The sequence below is a fragment of the Rhagoletis zephyria genome, unplaced genomic scaffold (genome assembly GCF_001687245.7).
Source record: "Rhagoletis zephyria isolate East Lansing unplaced genomic scaffold, Rhagoletis_zephyria_1.1 Rzeph_scaffold_00351, whole genome shotgun sequence".
In the NCBI taxonomy this organism is placed as follows: Eukaryota; Metazoa; Arthropoda; class Insecta; order Diptera; family Tephritidae; genus Rhagoletis; species Rhagoletis zephyria.
The window spans coordinates 233989-242643 of NW_016157435.1; positions in this window are offsets into that span (position 1 = coordinate 233989).

Consider the following 8655-nt stretch of genomic DNA (forward strand, 5'->3'; position numbering starts at 1 on the left):
AACACTACCATTAATAATATTAAAAACAAAAGTCAGGGAAAGTACAGAACGCCTTGTTTCCAATGACTTAAGGTTAAGCAAAAGCAAACGACTACTGTACGGTGGTATAGGATCCGAAAAGTTTAAGGACCGCAATGCGAACTTAAGAAACACCTTTTGAACACGTTCTAACCTATTTATAAAAGTTTTGTGGAATGGCCTCCAAATATATGTAGCATATTCCAAAATGGGACGAACGAAAGATGAGTATAGTAATTTAATAGTATAGGGATCAGAGAATTTTACACAGTTCCGCCTCACGAAACCCAAAACAGAGAAGGATTTAGAAATCACAAGATTAATATGCCTACTAAAAGAAAAATTTGAAGTAAAAATGACGCCAAGATCTTTGGCCTCGGCAACAGAGTTTAGCGAAGACTCCGCGATTGTATAACTCGTTGATAAAGGACTATGAATTTTTGCAAAAGTTACTTTAAAGCACTTTTTAATATTTAAAGAGAGGCGTGATTTTATGCACCAAAGATTGAGATTATTAATGTCGGCCTGAAGCAAAGTAGCATCGCTTTCGTTTCTGATCATTGAAAATACTTTCAGGTCATCGGCATATAGCAAAAAATTTGCGAATGAAAAACATGAGCTAATGTCATTTATGAATAATATAAAAAGTAAAGGACCTAAAATACTTCTTATCTTCTCCAACATCAGATTAAAGAAGTCACATGAAAGGGAGTCGCCCTGTCTGAAACCCTGTTTGGTGGCGAACGGCTCGGATAGGTATTTCCCAATTCTGACGGAGCTGGAGGTATTGCTCAACGCCATTTTACACAGCCGTATGAGTTTTCAGGGGATGCCAAATTCAGACATAGCGGCGTATAGGCAACTCCTTTTTGTGCTGTTGAAAGCGGTTTTCAAGTCGACAAATAGGTAGTGAGTGCCGATCCTTTTCTCGCGGGTCTTTTCCAAGATTTGGCGTATTATGAATAACTGGTCTATGGTGGATTTGCCAGGTCTAAAGCCACACTGATAAGGCCCAATCAGTTCATTGACGGTGGGCTTCAGTCTTTCACACAGTACGTTCGAATAATAATAATAATAATAGATTGGCGCTTACACATATGTTAGTGTTTGGCCGAGCTTCTCCTCCGATTTGTGGCGTGCGCCTTGATGTTGTCACACAAAGCGTTAATACGTTTTGTTTATTTTAATGTTTCTTGTTTCTTTTGTTGATGTTTTTTATAAAGAAATCGCCCCTAAGAAAGCTAAGAAAGTTAGCGAAAAGTCGGGCTGTAATGTGAAGAAAGTTTTTTTCTTGCACTCAACCATATTATGTCAATGTTTAAATAACCAAAATTGACCATCAACTCAGGAAAATATTTCTTTTTAAAACGTCAGATCGAAGAACTGGAAGGAAAGTGATTCACCTTTTTTACAACATAGTTTTGTCTCGCGCTGCTCGAATAGATTCTTTTCATAGCCAAAATTTGTTTAATGTGAGTACAGAAGTTGATATAGTATCGATGGGGATTGTTATCCTCCTATTTTCTTAATATTCCAATACATATTTACTTTTTGCGTACATCTATCTACTTTTAGGTAAATTCGTCCGTAAATTAGGTATAATTTTATAATTAAATTTTCCATCCCTGATGGAATATCAGCTGTAAAAGAACTAGAAACAAACAGCTGATTGCTCTTTGTTCAATAGACATACCTCCAAGTCAAAAATGGTACAGTGAAATAAATCCCAAATGAAAGAAGTCCCAAAAAAAGTGAAATAACTCCCAAATATTTTCCATGCAAAATGTGACTTGTTTCATTATGAAATAACTCCCAGAGCGTTGGGACTTATTTCACATAATAGATGAAATAACTCCCGATGAAATTTTGTTGGGAGTTATTTCATCATATTTTAAAACTAGGTCTTATTTCATTTTTGTTAGGACTTATTTCATANCTGAGTGTGTTTACATACAAAATAAGCAAAAATTTACAACCAAAATTTGGAGGTTATGTTGAAGTTGACAGAAGTTACCATTTTTTACTAGAAAGCGATCCCGTACTTTTCAATGTTACTCTCTCGCTCTGAGCGAATTTTTATTTGTTGACAGTTTTACTAGTGCGAGTCCGAGGAATACGGGATTGCACCTTTTCTTTTAACTAGCTTCAAATAAACAGACTGTATGTTATATGTATATTTATTTAAATAGATATCATCTCGTAAATATAATTTTTCACATTTAGTGAGTCAGTTTCTATAATTTCTTTATCCTCGTGCTAGTAGTATAAAGTTAGTGATACTGAGCTCTATAACCAAAGAAAACACGACTATTGTCGCATGTGTAAACGAAAAGAGAGTGTGGGTCGTTCATGTAACAGAGTGCGTAAACTTATAAGATTATCTGCTTGATAAAGTTATCGGTTTAGATGAATACCACTAATGAGTTATTCTTTATATCCGAGCGCACTTGTGCACAAGGGTATATTAACTTTGTTCTCATAACGGTTGTTTGGAACAGCCAAAACGTATCGAGATAGATATAGACACATGTATACATAAATGGTCAGAATGAATAGAGAAGTCGATTAAGCCATGTCTGTCTGTCCGTCTGCCCATCCGTCCGTGTATTGAGATATCTCAAGGAATTTCGGTAGGTAGGTTTCCATTTATCCAAGGTAGGTTGGTATTGAAAATGGGCGAAATCGGACAGTAACCACGCCCACTTCCCATATAACGGCAACTTTCAGAAATACGAAAACTGCGATATTTTAGTAACTACTGAAGATTATTCACTCAAAATTGATATTTGCAATAAATTTTAGACCAAAAATAAGAATATTATAAGTTTTGGAAAATGGGCGTAGCCACGCCCACTTATGGTTACATGTGTATATATTGGTAATCGCTGCACCAATTTCTTCCAACCTTGGCACAGTTGTTGGCATTGATACAGCATACCAAATGGCCGAAAATTTTTACAATCGGACAATAACCACGCCCACATCTCATATAACGGTAAATTTCAAAAATGCTTGAAACTGCAATATTTCGAAATTTGAGGACGCTAATTTACTCAAAATTGATACACCCCGGCTGACCATATAGCGGTAGCTTTCGGAAAGGTGAAAAACATATATTTAATACTTGCGCCGAGTATTTAATGTTCGGCTCCGCCTGAACTTAGACTTTCTTACTTGGTTTTTTTTTTTGTTTTTAAAATTCGTACGCAATCAGTTCTTGTTAGAATTTCAATGATTAAAGAGCTATGATAAGGTGCAAAAAATGTCAAGTCTTGCGTTTGAAATAATAAGTGGCAAGAGAAGAAATCGTACAGTATTGTACATAAAAGATGAAAAAGAATTTCGTTTCAAAAAACCTGAAGCTAAAGGTAGGCTATACATATTACATATATGTGTTACGAAACAAGCTGTAAGTCGCGAGTGATTTTGTATTATGAACTTAAAGCCCTTACCCAATTAACAAGGTTACCGTTGTGGTGTAGTAGTAAGCAGTGCGCGCTTTCACTCCGCAGGGCCTGGGTTCAAGCCCTGGTCAAAGCAACGTCGCAAAGGAATGTAGAAACAAGATTTTTTCTTAACAGCGGTCGCCCCTCGGCAGGCAATGGCAAACCTTCGAGTGTGTTTCTGCCATGAAAAAAAGCTTCTCATAAAAATACAATCGCCGTTCTGAGTCGGCGTTAAACTGTAGCTCCTTCCCCTTCGTGTGACAACATCAAGGCGCACGCCACAAATCCGAGGAGAAGCTCGGCCAAACACTAACATATGTATTATTATTAGTGACGAGGTTGTGAAATAATTTCGTGTTACTTTTACTAGGTTTTTCCAGTATTTTTTATTTTGCAAATAAAAAGTCAACAAAATACTATGCACATTTATTCAATTACATAAATTCTAATGTTTTCAACTTAAATGGTGCGGCCTTCATCGCCGATTATGAAGCGAGCCTAAGAAGGGCTATTTAGGCCTCTTTTTTGGACTCAAAACTACCAACAGCCGTTGGTTCCATTTTGCCAGGCGGTACGATGCCAAATAACAACAGAGCATAAACATCGTGCTCAATTGATTCGAAAAGACAGTAAGGTATCTTTGGTATACATACCACAAGCTTTTATCACTTCCTCTGCTGTCTATCGCGCATATAGTGGGGGCATTTGAAAAAATTAAGGTTGATATAGGAAACCCCGATCATCATTTCCATTTTACGAACATTTTGGAATATTTCGAAAAGCAATGGTTAACGAAGGTAAGCACTTCTAAAGAAAACTAGAATAAGAACAGCACTTCTAACGAAAACTAGTAAAGTCTTACGTAAGTGTTGTCATTGTTTTTTTGTTTTGTTTTTTATTAATAACCAACACAGATTGGATCAGCAGAATGTCAGTTTTTGGGCCACCGACACGAACGACATCTGCCGTCGAAGGATATAATGGAGCGCTGACCAAAATGATACCCAAACAGGGAAACTTTTTTGAGATTTTCAACATTTTACAAACAGAGAAGCTTAGCAAGTCCCGAGATTTCGAATTGCTGGCTAATAGCGGTGGAGAAAAACTAAAAAAAAAGGAAATTCGTAGAAAAAGCAGAACTGATTGCAAAAGCCAACGAAGATCTACGTTGTGGAACCATAAAAGCTACTCCATTCATAAATCGATTGGCGTTTCAGTATTGTTAATGAAATGAAGCCAGAAGAAGAGATTTTTTAAGATCACTCGTATCTTGAAGAAGATGAAGAAGAGGAGGACGAAGAAGATATTGCGTCGAAGCCATCAGAAATACCGCGCTCCCAAATTCTATGCGTAATTTGTTTAGATATTGAGCCCAATATGCTGATGATTCCTTGCAAACATCTAAAAACAGACAATGCTTGTGTTCTAAAACTGCAAGCTAAAAGTATTGCCGAAGGACTTGAAAACTTTAATTGCGCTATTTGTCGTGAAAAAGTTAACGACACAATGCAGGTTTTTTGTAACGCATATTTCATATATTTGTTTATTTGTTACTTCTTATTATATATAATATACATAAATTTATAGCTTATTATATAACATATCTTTGTTCGTATGGAAAAGTAGCTTATGTCGAAAGGCTGGCTTTAGTATAATGCGGCATTCCCTTTATTCTTTAAACGACAAGGAACTTTTTGATGAGAATATTGACTTGCTAGTATCGGAACTCTTTCTTGCACGTTTATTTGCCAAAAGTTGTTCAACGGCACAGCGCCAGTGAGTCATTCGCAATCGTATGCTGCGAATGCTGATTTATACTAAAGCCGGCCTTTCGACATAAGCTACTTTTCCACACAGATATTATTTACGTGTTTGCTTATGTACAAATTTACATATACTTAAAAAAATAGCATTTGAAAATTTGAATTGGGATTTATTTCATTTTTCTTTTGGGAGTTATTTAATTGTTTTTGGGAAGTTGTTGTTTCATTATGAAATAACTTCCAAATATTGGCACTTATTTCATTTTTTTAAGTTAGTTGTCGTTTAGTTTTTATTAGAACTTATTTCATTGGGTGTTATTAAATTCGGATTTATTTCATTTGGGATTTAACTGCATAGAGAATCTGACACAAATTAATTGCCAATTAATTATTGGTGTTTTTATGATAAATTAGGTAATTATTAAGGCTTAAGTTGGTGAAAAGGTTCTTAATTGCCTATTAGGTGCCTGTTTGAACATAGTCTTATACGGTAGACAAACGGGCTAGATTATTTGCATAACCAGCCTTAATTTGCTTTAACTCATGCATTTTCCTCTTTAAAATGAGCATAAGCAGCCAAACAAATGCACGAAATTTTTGGGAATCAACTCGGATCCGGGGAATTTTCGATGACATCACTGGTTAAAACGGCCAGTTGTTGTCTTTTGTACAAGTAAGCAAACGAAGCAGTCGAGTCTCGCGTACGCGGTAGCCGAGTGGTGAGAGTTGCGAGCTACAAGCCTGTAGCTGCCAGGTTCGATACTCGGTTGGAGCGATTGCGAAAAATTCTTTGTTTTTATTATTTATTTTATATTTTTTTATTTATATATTTAATTTTACTTTTACTTTATTTTATTTTCATTTGCCTTATTTTATATCACATTTCTTATTTTACTATTAGTTAATTTTAATTTTTAGAGATGACGTAAAAAAAATATAGAACTTATAAAAAAAAGAATGAAAAAGAAATAAAAAAAGTATACTGACCGTGGGACTCGAACCCACGACCTTGCGGCTGGTTTATTCGCATTACTGCCGTCTGTAAGGGTAAAAATTAATTTGCATTTATGCTTATTAATTCAAATTAATTTTCTCCGTCTCTCTACCATATTACGCTCTTGCTTGTATAGGTATACGCGATGGTTATGCTCTTTGAGCGTGTACTCGTTCTCTGCCCATGTCTGTTCATAACTGATATTTTACTGATATTTCCATTGAATTGGTTTTCCAAACATTACAGCTTTAACCGTTCCTAAATTATACTTAATTTTAAATTTTTTTTTAATCATATTTAATTGTGAAAAAAACGTTCATCTGCATTAAAGTTGTGAGGTAAACTCAATATTTTTGAGGAAAATTCCAAAAATTTGGCCTTGTGAATAAAAAAGCATCAAATTACAAAATTTAAAAAGAAAAGTTTCCAAAATGATACCATTCCATCAAAACGGCAAGGCGGCTCCTAATTCTCTAAAGGCATGTGTGGAATGCGCCCAATGGCACAACCACTTCTTGTGCGTAATCATCTGCATTGTTAATGCAGTAGAGATGTTGTTGATTTTCTCTTGTTCGTAATCATCTGCATTGTTAATGCAGTAGAGATGTTGTTGATTTTCTCTTAAGTTGGGTAAAAACATTTGTTAGCTGGGTAAGCTTCCTCCAGTGGGCCCCGAATTTACTTATTTTTTGTTAATATTTTTCAATGATATCGAAAAGTCGATGTGATAGTCNCGTAATCATCTGCATTGTTAATGCAGTAGAGATGTTGTTGATTTTCTCTTGTTCGTAATCATCTGCATTGTTAATGCAGTAGAGATGTTGTTGATTTTCTCTTAAGTTGGGTAAAAACATTTGTTAGCTGGGTAAGCTTCCTCCAGTGGGCCCCGAATTTACTTATTTTTTGTTAATATTTTTCAATGATATCGAAAAGTCGATGTGATAGTCGAAAAGTAAACTGTAAATTTTGTTGAAAAATTCCATGTGTTTTTTTTTTACTCAACAATTGAAAATTTGCAGTGTTTTGGAAATTTTTAATTTTCTTTGAAAGTAGGTGTCCGAATGAAAAAAAAAATTTTGGGCGCAGATTTAAAATTACTTGCGTTACAAAAATATTTTTATTTTGCTTTTCAATAATTTTTTTTAATGAAAAATTGAACATTTAAGCAATTTCTACGTCTCGTGGACGAAAATTTTTAACAACAACTTCTGTAATAAACATTTCTGCATTTATCTATGAAAAAATGCGTGCATTTCGATATAGTTTGGTCGGAATGAATTTGTATTTGCCAGCGTGCATGTTTCAATCGTTCCACTTTTATTTCTCATGCTCGAATTTCGCATGCCTGCGGGAGTCGGGAGCGCACGCTGAACGTGAGAACAGTATTTTCTTGCACATAAAAGTACTGATCAATAAGCCTATAAAATACCAAAAATAATCGACCATAAATTGATCATTAAATAAAAACCAAAAATTCATTCCGTCCAAACTATATCGAAATGCTTGCATTTTGTTCATAGATAAATGCAGAAATGTTGTTGAATTTCGTAATGAGGTTTCAGATTTTAGAGTTTCAATTCATGAGTTAACTAGTTGGTAAGAACAATATGAATATGAATGAACAAATTAGATGAATGGACTGTATGTGAATTGGGAATGAATGTTTTGCATTGAATGAAATGATTGTGAAGTACGTACATATATAAAAATCAATTGAAAGCGAAATTCATACATTAATTATTCGTACATATTTTATGATTACGCGTTCAATTGGCAATAACGCATGTAAATTGTAGATAAGTTACGAGATTGTAAAAACAGTCTACTTATGTATGGGGTTTGTAGGATCCGGTTATCGCACACGATTGGAGCTGTCTCGGTACTTCCCTCGATGATGTCGAAAATATAGGTTGTAGCTTCCCACGATGCGCTCTGGTCTTCGGGTGAATTCAAAAAGAGGCCGGTGGCAATGCGGAAGTTACATTTATAGGCCAGTGTATCTGCTGGTAACACTGGAAGGCAAATTCAAGGTTCGAACTTCCAACTACAGCAGGGATGCTTGTAGTGTGGAAGTTCTGCAGGGATGCATTTTCATAAGAAATTTATGAACGCAAGTCACGTAAGAACTTTAAGTGAGCGCAAGTCACTTAAACATGTCGGCCCCGTTGCACCGGTGCAAGTGTAGTTCGCAAGCGGTTCAACGCCCGGATTGTTCGATCCAGTTCGATATGCACTCTGGCCGCGTTGGTGGTTGTGAGACTTGAACCGGAGCTGCCTGTTCTTCGGGTGTCGGACGGTGTAAGAGAGTGTGGTGCATTTGCTTGCATATCTTACACCTGCCGGACGAATGGCAATCTCTTACGTGGCTATGGGTGCGGGCCAAACAGTAAGGGCAGTAGTCCAAGAGCCGAACCTTCACTCGTCACTCCTCCTC